The sequence below is a fragment of the Lissotriton vulgaris genome, chromosome 4_1 (assembly GCF_964263255.1).
Source record: "Lissotriton vulgaris chromosome 4_1, aLisVul1.2, whole genome shotgun sequence".
Lineage (NCBI taxonomy): Eukaryota > Metazoa > Chordata > Amphibia > Caudata > Salamandridae > Lissotriton > Lissotriton vulgaris.
In genome coordinates, this window is record NC_141691.1 from 868,055,377 (window position 1) to 868,072,849 (window position 17,473).

Here is a 17,473-nt window from a genome sequence, read left to right on the forward strand (position 1 = left end):
GCGTAGCGAAGTCCTTCGCCCAGGGTTAGTTACTTCCTTCGATACGTTAGGCAGTGATCCCAGTTCATCAGGCCATGCGGCAAGCTGGTTGTAATTTTTCCAATCTCCACAATTGAGTATTTCAGTTTTTGAAGCATTCGATTTGAGATGGCTCCAAGTCATCCACGGATCCACGGCTCTGAGACAGCTGAAAATCGGTGATTTTCGAATGTCTTTGGGGCATTCCAGTTGAAGGAGTATTTGAAGTGTCATCTGCATAGTTGTAGCATGTGAGGGAAATTTATTGATCAGTACTGGTAAAGACATCATGTAGATGTTTGGAAAGCATGGGCGAGATGATAGAACCTTGAGGGACCCCTGCTTTTGCGGAGTACGGTTTGGACGAGAAAGGTGGAGTATGGATGACATTAGATCTGTTTTGAAGGTAGGACGTGATCCAGTCTAGAGCAGTTCCCTCTATGCCGGCTTCATAAAGTCTTTATGTCAGAGTGTCATGGTCAACCGTGTCAAAGGCAGCTGAGAGGTCCAAGAGGAGTAGCGCAGCAACCCCGTTGCGGTCAACTGTATTCTTTAGGTCATTGCAGATGGCAAGGAGGGCAGATTCAGTGCCTTTTCCTGGACAGAATCCTGTTTGGAAATCTGAAAGTATGTCATTCTCTTCAATGAATTGTGACATCTGGGCGAACGCTGTTCTTTCTATCAGTTTGCCCAGGAAAGGTCCATTTGTAATGGGTCTGTAGTTGTCAGGGTTCAGGGGGTCCAAGTTTGTTTTCTTCAGTAAAGGGCGTATGTATGACTTATTGAGTTCTTCTAGAAATATTCCAGTTGTTAAGGAATCGTTGATGATTCTTCTTACTGGAATGGCAGCAGAGGTTGTTAAAAGAATTGTCTTGAAAGTTTGTGGCTGCCAGAGGTCAGAAGGGCTGCCGGCAGGCCTGCTTGCTTTGACCAGGTCCATAAATTCATCATGTGAGATGTGTTGGAAGGAACGGAGAGGCTTGATTAGAGCATTCTTGGATAGTTGTTCTGTACAAGGGTTAGTGCTGGTGCTTTGTTACTGTTTTAAGTACGAGTCCAACGTGTCTGCTTTGCCCGTGTAATGATTTGCCAGTTTGTCTGTGAAATCTTGAGTAACAGGATGAGTTCCTTCTAGGCAATTTGGTTTTCGAAATTCATTGAGTATTTTATAGAATTCTTTATTTGCACATTTAGCGGTTTGAATTCTGTCTGAATAGTACCTTTTCTTAGCTCTTTTGATAGCCGACTTAAATAATCCGTTCATTTTCTGTAGGTGAAGTTTGTCTTGTTTGAAGTTTTTTTTGAGCCAGGTACGTTGCAGTTTTCTAATTTGTTGTTTCATGTCTTTTATTTCTATGTTTCTCCAAGGTGCTTTTTTCTTTTGTTCTGTTGTGTGGTTTTGAGTGGTATCAGGATGTCAAAAGCTCCCTCTAGCCACTCATATAGAGTCTGAACAGAATTTATGGTTTCCAGATTTATACTTGATGTTAGTTGTGTTTACAAGTATTCCAAATTGAGTTTGTTCCACTACCGATAGGTGGATGGATGTAAGGTAGTTTTAGGTAAGTCGCTTAGTGTTGTTTTATGTTGGAAAGCAAGCAAGTGATGGTCTGACAATGTGACTGGAGTTATAGTTTGAAAGGTAACTAGTTCAGTATTAGCAAAAATGACATCTAGGATATGTCCAGCTGTGTGTGTCGGATTATGGACAATCTGATGCAGGTTCAATCCGTCTAGGCCGATGATTATTGTTTTTGGATGGGTCATATTGGTTTTATCAAACCAAATGTCAAGGTCACCCAGAATGCAAAGGTTGGAGTGTATTGTTATCAGGTTTGAAACTGTGTCTAGAAGTGCATCTGGGAATGTTTCCTTGCTAGGTGGAGGTCTGTAAAGGAGGAGGAAGTTACAGGTGGAAGACGGTGTAGGATTGCATCTTGTTAGAAGAGCCTCACAATTCTTTATGGAGATGTTGTCAACTTTAGTGATATGTATTGTTTACCTGAATACAACAGCTAGACCACCTCCTTTTTTGGCTATACGATTTTGGATGATTATTTGATAGCCTAGAGGAATGGCTTCATGCAGGACTTGAGCCATATCCTCCCCCAACCTTGATTCGGTTATGAATAGTATGTCTGGTTTTGGATCGGTGAGAAGGTCGTAGATGTGATGCTTGTTTTTAGAGAGGGGTCGATCATTTATTAGTAGACAGTGTAGAGAGTGGCCTTTGGTGATAGTGGGACTTTGTTTTGTAGAAGAGTGATCAGTATTGTGTGGGTGTTTAGCAGGTGTGTTTTCAGTGCTGGTATTAGCTGTATTAAGATATCAATTGTGTAGCAGTTCTGTATTGTGTTCCTCATCCAGCATGCTAGTCCAACAACCAATCATACCAGAAGCCCTAAATAGCTATTTCCAATTAAAGGTCTTACCCTAGCCCTAGGCCCACCCTACTCCCAACAACCAATACCATAGGAAGCCCTAGTCCCTACTTCCAATAGAAATCCTAAACCTAGCCCTAGTCCCAACACTACAATTATTGAATCACAGACCCAGAAACCAATCAGAACCCTGAAATACCCAACCAATGAGGACATTAACCCTAACCCAATAGAAACATCAGATACAACCACCAATCATTGTACACATGTGCCAACTACTTGTAGACCATATAAGGTCCTAGCGACGTCAAACAAGGTTTGCTGGCCAGGGAGTTGGAAGCTGCTTCTCCTGTTCAGAATCTCCTAGGAGACAGACAGGCTCAATCCACACTGTGGACTTCTGCAGGTAAAGGCTTCACTAACTTGAAATCTAACAGTACTATTTGAATAGAACTTTACATTCTTTGTTTGAAAAAACACTTTTAAAAAGTAGGTATTTTTGTGCTTGGCCATCCATTGTGCCTTTGCAAGGATGTGTATTGGCTCTATGGCTTTGGAGTGACTGGGGCTGGGGAAGTGCAGTGGCTCCAGAGAGTGTTTAGGGTCATGGCTGGGCTTTAATAGACCTGTGCTGCATTTATAGTAGAGGGAGGAGATTTCCTTTCACCTGAATGGGCCTGGACTGCCTTCTACAATGCTATCTCCACCTCCTGCCAGGAAGCTGTACCAAAAAGGACACAACTGGTTTTGACTTAGCACAGGGCTTCTCTTCCACCAGAGAACAAAGGGTTTTGCTGTATAGATATTGGAGCCCAGACCCCAGTACTTTGGATCACTTCTGGGAAGTCAAGAGGAACCTTTGCCAAGGAGAAGAGAAGGAGAAACTGAGGAGGAGTGCTTCCTCTGTGCTGTTTGCTTTCTGGGGTTGGCCTGCAGTGGCTACTTTCTGCCAAGGAAAGGGAAAAAGGACTTTGCTGTTTGCTGTGTCCCTTGCTTGAGGAAGATCTCCAAGGGTTTGAAGAAGAGCTTGCCTTTTGTCGTGAAGCCTCAGGGACACAAAGACTTCACCCGCAGCTCCCCTGAACTTCCTTGTTGGGAGTTCTGACCTGCCAAGAGGTCCCTGCTTATCCTTTGGACTGCTCAATGCTGTTCTGGGCCTCTGGAAGTTGTCCTGGCTATTGGGAGCTGGAAAAGCAATGTAACAACGAGAAGCGTGATGCATCTCTGCCTGTTTCTGGTGCATCACGGAAGAAACCGACACAGCACTTGCCCGCGGCTCAAGAAATTGCTGCATGTCACATTGAGTGCATCGGTCTTTGTAGTCCGAGATCACCGCACCGTTTCTGATGGAAGCCGTGCTGTGCGGCTGCTAGAAACAATGCATCTTCCCGGATTGTCTCATCACAGCAAGGCACCTGGTCTGTTGCATCATTGGGGGACGCAGTAAGAAGTCAACACTTCACCTCCGCACACAGTAAGAAATCGATGCTGCATCTCATCACCGGTAAGGAACTGACACATCACCTCCCCTGCGCTGCAGTAAGGAATTGACATATCACCTCCCTGAGAGCAAGGAACCAACACATCATCTTCCCTGAGTGTAAAAACCAATGCATCACCTTCCTGCAGCCCGTTTTGTATGTTTGCACAACGCACCTAAGGTACTGTGTGTGAAAAGGGTCACATATACAATTTGCTTTGAACTGAACTATTTATGCCATTTGAAAGTCATATTTGTATTACTGTACTGTGGATTTTTGTCATTTTGGACCTGTTTGGTTTAGATAAAGATTACTTATTTTCCTAATCTGTGTGGTGTCCATTTCTAGTGTTTTCACTGTATTACTGTATGTGTTCACAAATGCTTTAAACACGGCCTCTGTGATAAACCTGTCTGCTCATGTCAAGCTACCAAGTGCGTAAGCAGGGTTTATTTTAGAAGTGTATCCCTTTAACCTGACTAGAACAAGGGTCCTATTTGGACAAAGGTACCTACCTCTGCCAACTAGAGACCCCCATTTCTAACACCTCCCATGTACGCCTCTAAGAATCTTTTTGGGCAGGAAAGTATCACTTCTCGTACAATTTTTTTTACCACAACGCAGTGTCACGATGCAAGGGTTCCCGTGTCGTGCTTAGGAGCCAGAAATGCTGAAGTGCATGAAAGAGAGCAGATCAGTGCCATATCTTAATAGATAAGGCACATCTTGGCTAAAACAAAGTGCAAAAACTTTCTTAGTTTCATCGCTTTGTTTTAAAGATTAGTAAATCCGACCCTAAATTCTTTCCTAACTACAAAACGGTTACATGTGATGTGGAACACGCTACGACTCCCTTCTTTAGTCCAAGTAGGGTGCATAAAATAAGTGCAGCACAGTACAATAAGCAAAGTAACAGATGAGAGGGATGATAAAGTACAAATCTTGGCACTGCAATAGAATTAAACCCGGAGTCAGTCCTGGGTTGAATTCAGAGATTTTTCAGTTAAAACACTAAGGGCAAGATGGCGCCCGCACGAGTGGATGTGTAGGCTAACCGCTGCCTGCCTAAGCCTGCAACCGCTAATGTGAAAGAACGGAGAGGTAAAGCAACGTATAAAAGAAAAAACGGCATAACTCACACAAACTGAGGTTTTTCATGAAGGCTTTCACAGCGGAGAAGTTTACAGAAGCCTCATATGGATATTTGACTTACCTGAGCACTCAGGGATTGTAAGGCTCAATTGGACGGAGGAGGAGCAGTGAAAACGCCAGAAGTAAACGACGGACCTGGCGAATGATTTTCGAGCTACGAGCTCTTGCTGCAAGTCTCTACAGGCAGCGGCGCGGAAGCTGGGCGGTATCGCCCGCCATGGCACTGATTACTCACACCTGCAGCAGTAGCTGGAAATGAGCTGCCGGTTGTAAGCACACAGGAAAGATGCAGCTGAAGGGGATGCGCGGAAGACCATGGGCCACAGAAGATCAAGGCGTAAACAGCGGAATTGAGGTGAGCGAGAGTGTTGGTACTAGCCCCTCCAATACCGCTAAAGCTAATAAAGTGGACACTGAAATTATCAAACATAAGGCAGGGGGTACTGCCAAAATGAATTGTCCCCGAGCAGCAGTAGAGGAGCAGGATGTAACAGTCGGGACAGCAGTAAGAGATAACATTGTGGCCAGCGCCCCTAAAGTGCAATTATTTAAGACGAATGGCGAAACTAGTAAAAACAAGCTGGGGGTACAGATAAAAATACAATACCAGCTGTTTTTCTACTATAAAGGATAAAGCCAAGGGGAAATAGGGGCCGGTTTCTCAGGATAATGGACTACAAGTACCAGAAGCGGAAGAAGCAGCAGAAACGGTGCAACTTGGTGTTATAGGGGCTAGTGAGGAGCCAGACTTGCATTCAGTACTGTACCCGGTTATAGACCCACAACCTTCCGCATCTATAGAGATGGTTTCTGATGACATAGTGCAGGGCAGAGATGATAGCAATAACTTTCACCCTGATATGTTAATAGCAACGGCTCAAGGGCAGATTCAAGATGCCGAATCAGGTGATTTCTATTCGCTGTCAGAACCATCATCTTCCTCTTGTGAGGATTTAGTTTTGCAATATGCCAAGCACGTGAATATGACAGATGGGAGTGCGCACAGTAGTATTTGCTTGGAGGACTCTGCTGACTTTGGTGTGGAGGGGTTCTACACTGTGCTTAAAAAGCCTGAAGTGATAACAGCCAATGGAGGGGAACACCTAACGAAGATGGAGGAGGTAGCGGCACATAGTGAAGAGAAAATATCTCTGCGCCTGATATATCTGTCTATCATGTCTTTAAGAGAGGAAACAAGGGAAGAGAGCCAAAGGGTTCAGAATTTATGCCGCAAACTTCAAAACTCTGTCCGCAGGTTGGCTAAATCACAATCGGATTTTACTACCAGGTTCAATTAGGAAGAAACACGGATATCAAATTTAGAGGATGAATTTGGGTAAAACAAAAGCGCATGACCGAATCGCTTTTTGCTATAAAAGAGGACACAAAATGGAAAATGGCCAAATTTGAAAATAGAGCACAAAGAAATAATTTGCGGGTATTACAAATACCGGAAGGGCAGGACCCTCATAAATTCATGGTGGAGTTATTTAAAAAGTTGTTCGCAGAGCTCGGTAAATGGAACTGGGACAGAGAATTGAGAGAGTTCACCACTTTCCTTTCAATATTCAATTCAGTGCTGGACAACCTCAAGCTAGATCGAGAGCATTTGTAATTTCATTTAATAGCTTTTTAGCTAGAGAGGAGGTGTTCAAGTTGGCACTCCGGGATAAGAAGAGAGCAGGGCCTGATTTTGAATTTTTTGTTCGTCCTGATTTTTGTAAATAAACCATGGAAACTCGTTGGCAGCTACAACAGTTGATTACTGTAAGGCTGGGCATAGTAGGCGTAGTGGGGCTACGCTACGCGCCACCCGCCTCCCTCCCACCCTCACTAAATACTACCCGCCCTCCCTACCGCCCTCCCTAAATACTTAAATAATGCTTTTTAAAGGAATAAACACCACTTACCTTGTCAGCTGCGTCTCCGGGGCTCCCTCTGGTAACCGCGCCGCCATGTTGGATACTAATGCGCATGCGCGGCCACCTGCGCATGCGCATTTCTCGTGAGAAATGCGCATGCCCGGGTGGCCACGCATGCCCCCCAGCCTTGTTAATGGTGGGGGGTGGGGTGAGGCTGTGGTGGTGGTGGAAGTTATGGGGTTGGCGGTGGATGGTGGGTGTATGGTGGTGGGGTAAAAAGGGAAATAATTTCACAGATTCAGCGAGAAAGAATGCAATGAAAGAAAACAGGGGCATATTATCAAGGGGGGCGATGGGCACTTTTCGCCAGTTTAGCTGCCGTTTTCGGCCGCTAAACGGTGAAAATTCCATCGCCCTAATATCAAGCTGTCGCTAACAGCAGTTAGCGACAGCTTGAAGGTGATAGCGAGCGGTTTGGGGCCCGCTTTGCATGTCAGCGATATTTATCGCTAATGACATGCAAAGTCAGCGTACCCAACCCGTTAGTCGATAACGTCGCTCTCGCCTATTCACAAGGCTGGCGTAGCGATGGAAATATTCCCGCTGTCGCCAAAAAATAACGCCTGCTCTGACCAGTTCTTAGCCATGTTATCCAATGGGAGGTGGATAACATGGCTAAGAGCATTTTGTCGCTAATGCGAGAACATCACTGTATTATCAGCGATATTCTCGCATTACGCCGCTATCGCGGGATATTTTAGCGCTATGGAGAAAAAAGTTGCTAATACCATGTTTTCTCCGCTAAAATATCCAGCTGTAGGTAGCGATAAAAATATTTCGCTAAGCGCATTTAGCGATAAATATCGCTAGTTGTTGGTAATATGCCCCACAATGTATTAAAACATTTATTCTTTAATTTACTTGGCAAAGAGGTGTTCAGTCATCAGTCATTGATTGTAATTTGGTTTGTTGATGGCCGCTAGAGGGTTTAAAATTTGTTCTCTAAACGTTTCTGCCTTAATAATATCAATAAAAGAAGAAGAATAGCTGCAGAGCTCCGTAATATCCAACCAGATCTTGTATGTGTGCAGGAAACGCACTTACCCTGGGATAAGCGTCTTTTATTATAGGACTTAGGATATTCAATTGTCGTTGCTTCTCAGCAATCAGTAACAATTCGGGGATGGCGATTTTAGCCAACTCTAACACATACATGTTTCTTCGTAGCTCAGCCGACAAATGTGGTCGCTGGGCCATAACTGAAGGTAGAGGAAATAATTGTAAATTCACCTTATGCACTATTTATGGGTCTAACTTAGATGAGGCCTTTATTTTGGAAGAACTGAACTTAGAGTTGGCGACTTGGCCAGCCACGCTGATTATTTGCGGAGATATTAACATTAATGTAACCAATCAGGATCTTATGGTGGGTCTTCAGGGCTATAAGGGTCGGAAGCCTTGGGTTTTTAGGGCCTTGTATGACTTGTTAAAAGATCATGGCCTGGTGGACGCCTGGGGTAAATTTTACCCAACAGATCCAGGATACACATTTTATTCCTTTCCCCATTAAAAAATGGTGAGGTTAGAGGTTAGATTATTTCTTTTTATCTTCTACTCTCTTTGCGGGAGCGAGAATGCAAATTTATCCTAGAATCTCGTCAAATCATGCTTCTATTTTATTAGAGATGTTAGGGTGGGGAGAGGTTCTGAGATCCAAAAGGTGTTCTTTTGATCGGAAATTATGTGTCAATGATCACTTTAGAGAACATATCACCAGGTGGTCGAAAGAGTTTTTTTAAAACACCAGAAATTCAACCAGAATTGACATAGTTTGGGATACATTAAGGCCTGTTTTAGGGGCGAAGCATTGAGTTTTGGAATGTTTTATCCCCAAAAAATGAAAACTGAGGTGCAGGGTTTATATTGGGATCTGCAAACAGCAGAGAAACAATGGATATATGGCATTGCGCAACAGGGTAATATACATGAGTCAGAGAGGAACGTAGCAAGGAAACGGGCTAAAATAAGGGGTATTTGGGACAAGAACGCAAGGACATTTTTGACACACAGAAAGCAATGCCATGAATATGGGGGAAAAGTTGGGAGATGTCTTGCTCTTAAATTATGTTTGAAGGAGGCATACCCGACAAATATCAGTTTTAAAGGATAGTTTAGGAACATTAATATCTGATGAGCAAGGGATTTTGACTATTTTTCATCAATTTTATTCAGAGCTATATACAAAACAGAGCGGGAGCGTAGAACTAGAAGTAGCAAGGTTGTTGGGTGGGGCCATCCCAGAGTTAGATCCAGAGGTGGCAGCTCAGCTTGATTATCCAATTACTATGGAAGAGCAAGAATCCGCAGTCAAAACTTCAGCATCAGGAAAAGCCACAGGCCCTGATAGTATACCCGGAGAGATATACAAACTCTTTTTCAATTTACTTAAACATATGATGCTGGCTACGTTTAGAGAGGCTCAACGGGGGCGGGTGCCACAATCTTGGGAGGAAGCCACCATAGTAGGTTTTTGTAAAAAGGGAAAAGATCCGGAGCTACCCAGCTCATACCGACCTATTTCATTATTAAATTGTGATGGGAAAATATATTCAAAAATACTGGCTAATCGTCTTTCAAAGGTTATATCAACTTTAGTTTCACAGAATCAACCTGGATTTATTCCTGGAAGTGGAACAGTGGCACATATTATTAAGGTGATCACCCTTTTTGATATTGCTCAAGTGGAGAAGAGACAATTAGGATTAATTTTATCAGACGCAGAAAAAGCATTCGACCGGATGGAGTGGGATTACCTGTGGAGCTTGATGGAAATGATAGGGTTTCGGAAAGGTTATTTTGACAGCTCTGTAAGTTTTGTACGCTCCCCTGATCGCTAGAATTGCGGTAATGGGTAGAACATCAGAGGTAGTAAGAATTATTAGAGGGACGAGGCAGGGCTGTCCCTGTTTCCCTTTACTCTTTGCTTTATATATTAATCCTTTTGTTGAAATGCTTTGTAAGAGTAGAGCGATACGACCATTTATTGTTCCAGAAGTCCCTTATTCAGTATTTGCGTATGCAGATGACATCGCAGTGATGTGTGAAGATCCCGACACTGCATTATTAGAAATTGAATGGTTGGCTTCTGAATTTGGTCTGGTGTTGGGCTATAAATTAAATATCACAAAAACTAGTTTGTACAGATAATGTGGCAATTCAAGACTCCAGAGCGGTGGCTGAGGCCACATATTTAGGCATTAAAATTAGGACTTCGATGACAGCACTAGTAGAATCTAATTGGGGATCTTTAGTCCGTAATATTAAAAACTCACTGGATAGATGGGGACGCCTATATCTTACACTAATAGGCAGAGGGAATGTGTTAAAAATGAATATACTACTCAGGGTTTTATATTTATTCAGGTCCATACCGCTTCAAATAACAACAACTCAACTGCAAAGGTTACAGTCACTTTGTTCTAAGTTTCTTTGGGCCCCAGGGAAATCCCAGAGAGCTGTTAGATTGTTTACGCTTTCTCTTGCAAGGGGCGGCTTAGCAATACCGGACTTCACGCTTTATTATTATGTTTGTTTTTTGCAAAAAATGCAGGTATTATTGAGTAAAGAAAAAGATGATAATCTTGTGGTAGCTCCATCATTTTTTCAGTTAATCTTAGAATCCGAGGTAAACTGTTGTCTATTCAGAGAAATGGATGGGAGTTATTACAAAAGGACCAGGTTCAAGGTCTTGGAAGCAGCCTTTATAGTTTGGAGGAGAATACGCAAATTAACTGACTTGGAAGGCTTGACAAATCATACCCCAATGAATGCGTGTAAGTTACTGCCTATAATATTTGGTGATAGGGTAGTTATTAGCTGGAGAGACAAGAGTATTAGGCAGTTAGGTGATATAAAAAAAGCCACTAAGGGCCTATTATGATGGAGGTTGGAAAGCCCCCATCGTCGGTTTAAATTCTGACCTGCTGATTATTTATCAACCGGTCGGATTTGAAACCGGCTGTTCATTCAAGGAACCCATCATTCAGTTGGAGCTAGTTCATAATCCCAAAGGCCAGGCCTTTCCGCCCTTGGGACTACGATGCATGGATTTCCAGCATGGTTTCCACGTCGGCCTGTCTGGGTTGGAAATCATATCAGAAAGGGTGTTTGGGGACCCTCAGCAGTGTCCCCTTGTATGTGGGGCCTCTGGTTGATCCCTGCACCCACTGGCAGGCACGGAGTGCAGAGATGAAAAAAACCTCCCATTTCCCTATGGGAGCATGTATTATGGCCAGTTTACGGCCATAACACATTCTCCCCTACAGAAATGTTAGAATGCGACTAAATTGTTTGGCTGCTTTCAAATCAGGTGGTCTGGACTGCCAACCAGATGTTGGCGGTCCCGTCCATGAGACGGTGTTGGAAGGAAGCAATTCCCCCCGACATCTAAATTGGCCTCTAAGTGTTATGTTAGGTTATTATGGTATTTTTAATGTGCAGCACGGGTGGATATTCACGAGTGTCCTGGTGCTATGCCAAAAAGGGAGAGGGTGTCTGATTAAGTGAAAAGATGTGTTTTCAAGTTTTTCTCAAATACTGCTGGGTCCTGAATATTACGAAGGGCAAGGGGCAGTGCGTTCCAAGCTACAGCGGCCTTCCTTGCAAATGAACTGCCTCCTAGCCTCTGGTATTTGAATCGGGGAACCTGAGCAAGGTGAAGGGACATAGAGCGCAAGTGTCTAGATGGCACATAAAAAGATAACCGTTTTTGTTGTTAGAGTGGGCCAAGGCGAGGTAGAGCACAGTGGGCCAAAACCAACGATTTGAACTTCACCCATTCCCCGCAGATAGCCAGTGTAGTGAGTGCAGGGGGTACCGCACGCTGTTCCTGGCAGAGATGGTTGCTTAACAGGTAACTATGTGCATGCCTTTATTGGGCTATACAATTTAATCCTGAAAGAAAATCTTTTGAGTAAATGTTGCAAAGAGAAGTTATATCAGCACCTGGTCAACCTAGGTCCGCTTTCCCCTCAAGAGTTGGGGAAGAAGGCAGAGCACTGGGTCACAATAAGGGTAGACAAGACTACCATTGGTAGGGGCAACCAAAAGTAAGAGGCCAAAAAGACCCCAATGGAAAAATGGTGACCAAAAAGAAAAAAAATAGAGTCTTCTATAGGCTCCAAAACACTTGCTCAGGAGGGATGCCCCAGAGGTTCTTCACAGTACATGAGTGGGTACCAGGGTAAACACTGGGATCCAAAAATGGCTTGGGGTCATGATTGCAAGGCTCTTTCACACTGATTATGTTCCCTAGCTGTAAAAACAAAAATAATGCCTCTAGTACACCTGCATTATATGCATTGGTAAATCTCCAGATGGGCGCACAGGGGGTAGGGCCTTAAGTATGTCAGAGAGCCTGCTGAGGCAACACTAGCCACAGAGGGTGGAGTGGACTTGCAACTCTGACTGTCTGGCCCAGTAATCTGGTCAAACACACATATAAATGGGGTTAGGGTTGAAGCTATGCTCAACCCAGTGATGCGTAATAGAAAGAGAGGTGCCCCTTCAAACACCCAGTGGGACTGGGGCCCTATAACAGTGTAAAATGGCAAAATCCCAATGGGTAAGTTACTCATCAATGAGTCACATAACATCAATGAATCTTGAAAGGTCATTCATTCCATTCACTCACCTTGAACATACTATTCCCATATGTACCTCAAAGACCATTGAATTCAATTATTATGTAGTTTATTTGGTTACAAATACATTTAAAAATCTCACATTAAAAGCTGAAGTACAACTGTACATACCAACAAATTCATAAAAAACAATACACAATGTTAATAATCACAAATTAATACAAAAGCACAGGTAAAAATTCATAACGAGAGTATTGCACCAGACCTATACACTTGGTCTTAGAGAGCTACACATCCCCTGTTTCGCTAAATGATAAATACATTATTTGACAACATTTGTGTATTTTTTGCCGTGCAAGTAGTGCGAGGCAAGTGGGTTGTGTATTAATTAGCGTGCGTCAACGCGTTTCGAAGGGTTCCCAATTTATTCCATCTTTATCAAGACCAAAAGATCACTTTCATTTGACAGGATACAGTTGTGAATGACAATGCACCTATAAATGACAAAAATACACACAAACCAGTAATCAAGCCACTACCTCTAATGAGGGACAACAACCCACCCGGTTAATTTTTTAGAATCAGGTCAAGAAGAAGCGGAAGACCCAGGAGGAGCAAAAAGAAAGGAAAAAGAAAAGAGCCCCCCAACCACACGAAGCACTGTGACCAAGAAAGACACAAAACCCAAAAAGACCACCTAGTGATTAATATTTCGGACACAGTCCTCTCACATCATCAAATGCACCTACTTGAAAAAGGCACGTCATTCATCCCGACTGCACAAACCAACCTTCTGGAACTTGAAGTCAGCACGTTTAAACTAACATGCAAACTTAAACTACGTCATTTTTTTGACAACGTGTTACCTCCTAACACAGAAGAAAAACAAGACCAACTCAAAGGCTTATACCAGCCTCCATGCAGCCATAAGTGCCTAGACTTATTTGAAAACCTGGTTCGAAACGATTTATCAAAGATCAATTTCAAGAAGACCTCTACACATAAAAACATCACACGAAAAAACCAAGACACATTGAAAAACCTGGCAAACAACCCTAACATCAAATGTGTTTAAGCCGACAAAGACGGTGCCCTTGTAATCCTCAACACCGACATGTACAACAAAAAATTAAACGAACACATCCAAGATGTGACCACATACATGAAACTAGACAATAATCCCACACGGGAATTCCAAACTACACTACAAAGCATAGTATCAAAAGCTCACGATGCCGGCATCATCGAGGATCGCACGAAAAATTATCTGTTATGTGAACATCCGAAGAGCGCTTCGATTCACATGTCCCCAAAAATCCATAAAGATCTCCAAGATCAACCCTTCAGACCGATCGTTTCTACCCGAGGATCCGTACATGAACCGGTGGGTAAATTCATTGACAGATATTTACAGCCCTTGGTCACCAGGATGAAAAGTTACATCAAAGACACCACCGAGTTGCTATTGAAACTCCCAGAAATTAGCTTCGACGAGACAGAAACCCTAGTGCTATGCACTGATGACGTCAGTTCCCTTTACACCTCTATCCCCCACCAAGGGGGCCATTGAAGCTATTGAAAAAGCCATTCGCCATAGCGAGATAGATACCCCAATGCAAGAATTCTTAATGGAACTAATGGTCTAAACACTGTATCATAGCTACTTTAAACATGGCAACAGTTGGTACCTTCAACTATCTGGAAATGTCGATGGGGAATTGCGCGGCTCCCACGTACGCGAACATCTACATGCAAGATTTTGAAAATACCCACATATATGGCAACAAAGACTTCAATGACAGGATCAAACTATATGTCAGTTATATAGACAACCTCCTACTGATCTGGAAAGATACCAAAGACTCTCTACACAACGCACTAACCTCTTTGAACACAAAGGATGAAAGAATCAAGCTCACTTGGCTAATAAGTGAAACAGACATCTCCTTCCTGGATGTCAATATCAAAGTCACCAAACATGGGTTTATTACAGACCTATACCGAAAACCAACAGACCGCAATAATACCCTGCACTATACAAGTTTCCACCAGGGATCACTCAAGAAACATCTACCTTATTCTCAAATGCTACGTGTCAAACGCATCATATCCGAAGAAACCACTCTTCAACAAAGACTAAAAGATACAACCCCTGTTTGCCTACACTCGTAGCAACAACATTAAGGAAATATTGACAAAGAAAACTGACACTACCAAAGAAAATAACGGAACTCGCCCATGTATGAACTGCAACAACTGCAATTGCATAATCAAAGGCAATAACATCACACATCCTATGAAAGGCCATACAATCAAACTTAATGTCAACGGTAACTGCGACTCTACCAACTTAATCTACACCATCAAGTGCCCCTGCGGAAAACTTTACATAGGAAAAACGGAGAGAAAAATTAAGGTGCGCATCAATGAACACAAATCCAACATTCGCACTAAGAACGATAAATCCAATGTAGCTACCCATTTCCTAGAGACTGGTTAGCTCAAAAATTATTATCGATAGGCTCAGTGTCTGTTAGGAGATAAGTAACCAAAACATATGGTATTTATTCTTAGTGACCTCTCACATTCCCTATCTTCTACCCCTCTTTTTCATTTAAAGCGAGATGGAGGGCCCCGGCTTAATCAGAGCGCAGGGACGCGATAGCGTGGTAGCACGATTGTGCATCTTTTTAAATAGTAACAATGCCAATCACTGTGGGCGCTAACCAGTCTCGGGCTATCTCCAAAAATACAAAAGGAGGAAACAGACAGTACCTTGACAGAAGGAGGCCCATCGCTTTCACATTTTGAGGTATATGTTAGCCAATAAATGTGCGGTGTAACATGTGCAGAGTAACTATGCTTTTTGACATATAGGGAATCTGGATATAGTATTAAAAACAAGTTATATGTTATATATCATTATAGGTTGAATTGCTAAAATAATAACACGTGGAAAGAAGAAAATAGTAGTGGAGCTAATATCCATCAACAGTGCACTGAGGTGAGATTTATGTGAATTAGGAAGTGAAATGACTAAAGAAATAGGAGGACATGTCCCCAATGATCCCTTTATATCATCCTCTTAGCTCCCCCTACAACAAGGGATTTGAATATTACTCCAGGCCAAGAGCCACACTGAATTGGGCAATAGAAGTCGTGGAGTCAACATAATAGCTAACCTTGTAAATAGAAGGTGAGTTGGCCCACAAAAATACGATGTGTATAACGAAGAAGTTTAGTGTCCCTTCAGTTTTGAATGGTATGGATAGTCATTCAAACTATCTGTTTTCCTAACATGCATGATTGTATGTGAGTAAGGATATGTGAGTAAGGATGCACTAGGCTAAGGGCTTTGTACCATTATACAGAACCAAAACAAAATGAGGTGTCAATATGAACCTTGTGCTAACGGTTAGCAAGTTTGATTCTGCTCTAAGAGTTAGGAGAAAAGAAAAACATGTGTGCAATAAATATAATGTTAGCTAAATATATGGGTTTATGTTTATAAAGTGTATGCTTCCTTTTTAAAAAAAAGACCATTTGAATTCTATGATGTGTGTAATATAAACTATGGTTTCTGAATTTAATTTATGTTTTTATAGGTGCATTGTCATTCACAATTGTATCCTGTCAAATTAGAGTGATCTTTTGGTCTTGATAAAGATGGAATAAATTGGGAAACCATTGAAACGCGTTGAATCACACAAATTAATAAACAACCCCCTTGTCTCGCACTATTTGAACGGCAAAAAATACACAAATGTTGTCAAATAATGTATTTATCATATAGCGAAACAGGGGATGTGTAGCTCTCTAAGACCAAGTTTATAGGTCTGGTGCAATACTCTAGTTATGAATTTTTACCTGTGCTTTTGTATTCATTTGTGATTATTAACATTGTGTATTGTTTTTATGAATTTGTTGGTATGTACAGTTGTACTTCAGCTTTTAATGTGAGATTTTAAATGAATTTGTAACCAAATAAACTACACAATAATTGAATTCAGTGGTCTTTGAGGTACATATAGGAATAGGGTCTGTTGTATGTTCAAGGTGAGTGAATGGAATTAATGACATTTCGAGATTCATTGAGTGTATGTGAATCATTGATGAGTAACTTACCCATTGGGATTTTGCCATTTTACACAACCCAGTAATGTACATGTGCACTTGTTCAAGTTTGGACTGTCTAATGAGCCTGTTTAATTAAAAAGAGTTTTTTTAAAAAAAGGGTTGAGCTCTGCGAGACACTCGTGCCAGTGTCACCATGGTGACTGATCAACTGGTGTCTTCAGACCAGTACTTGCTTGGAGAGACTTAAACAGTCCTTATTGCTGACAATCAGGCTAAGGTACCTCCAATGGCTTTGAATGTGGAGTGGGTTACTTGCCACAATAGAGTGGGGGTATCTACTGCAATTCCTGTCTAGTGTTCGAATAGAAATGATTTGGAGTCCTCAGCATTGGCTGAGATCGAAAAGAAACCCATGTAGACATGCTGGCCATTACTGAATGAGTGTATGTTTTAACCACAGCACAGTGTAGAACCCAGGGGGGGAAAGAAGTGTTGGAGCTTGAAATTAAGGACCAACCTTCAAGAGAAAAGGCAAGAAGTCTGAGAAAACAACTTCGATTCAGATACCTGATCAAGTCCCCTCTCCCCATGTAAAAGACTTGTCAGCCCCGGAGGGAATTTAGCCCCTGGAGCTTGGACCTTACATGGCAGAGCTTCTGGTGGAACCAGGGGGCCCTCTAGAGAATATGTGTGCCAGGGGGCAGATAGCCAGTCTCATTCTTGGAAACCTGAGATACCAAGCAGCTGATCATGAAAAGGGAAATGTCAGTGGTTCCCACAGGACCTATTGGGAGGAGGGACTCCTTTACACTGAGGCCAGAGGCCCCAAACCTGGTGCCACCAGGTGAGTAGTAATACCT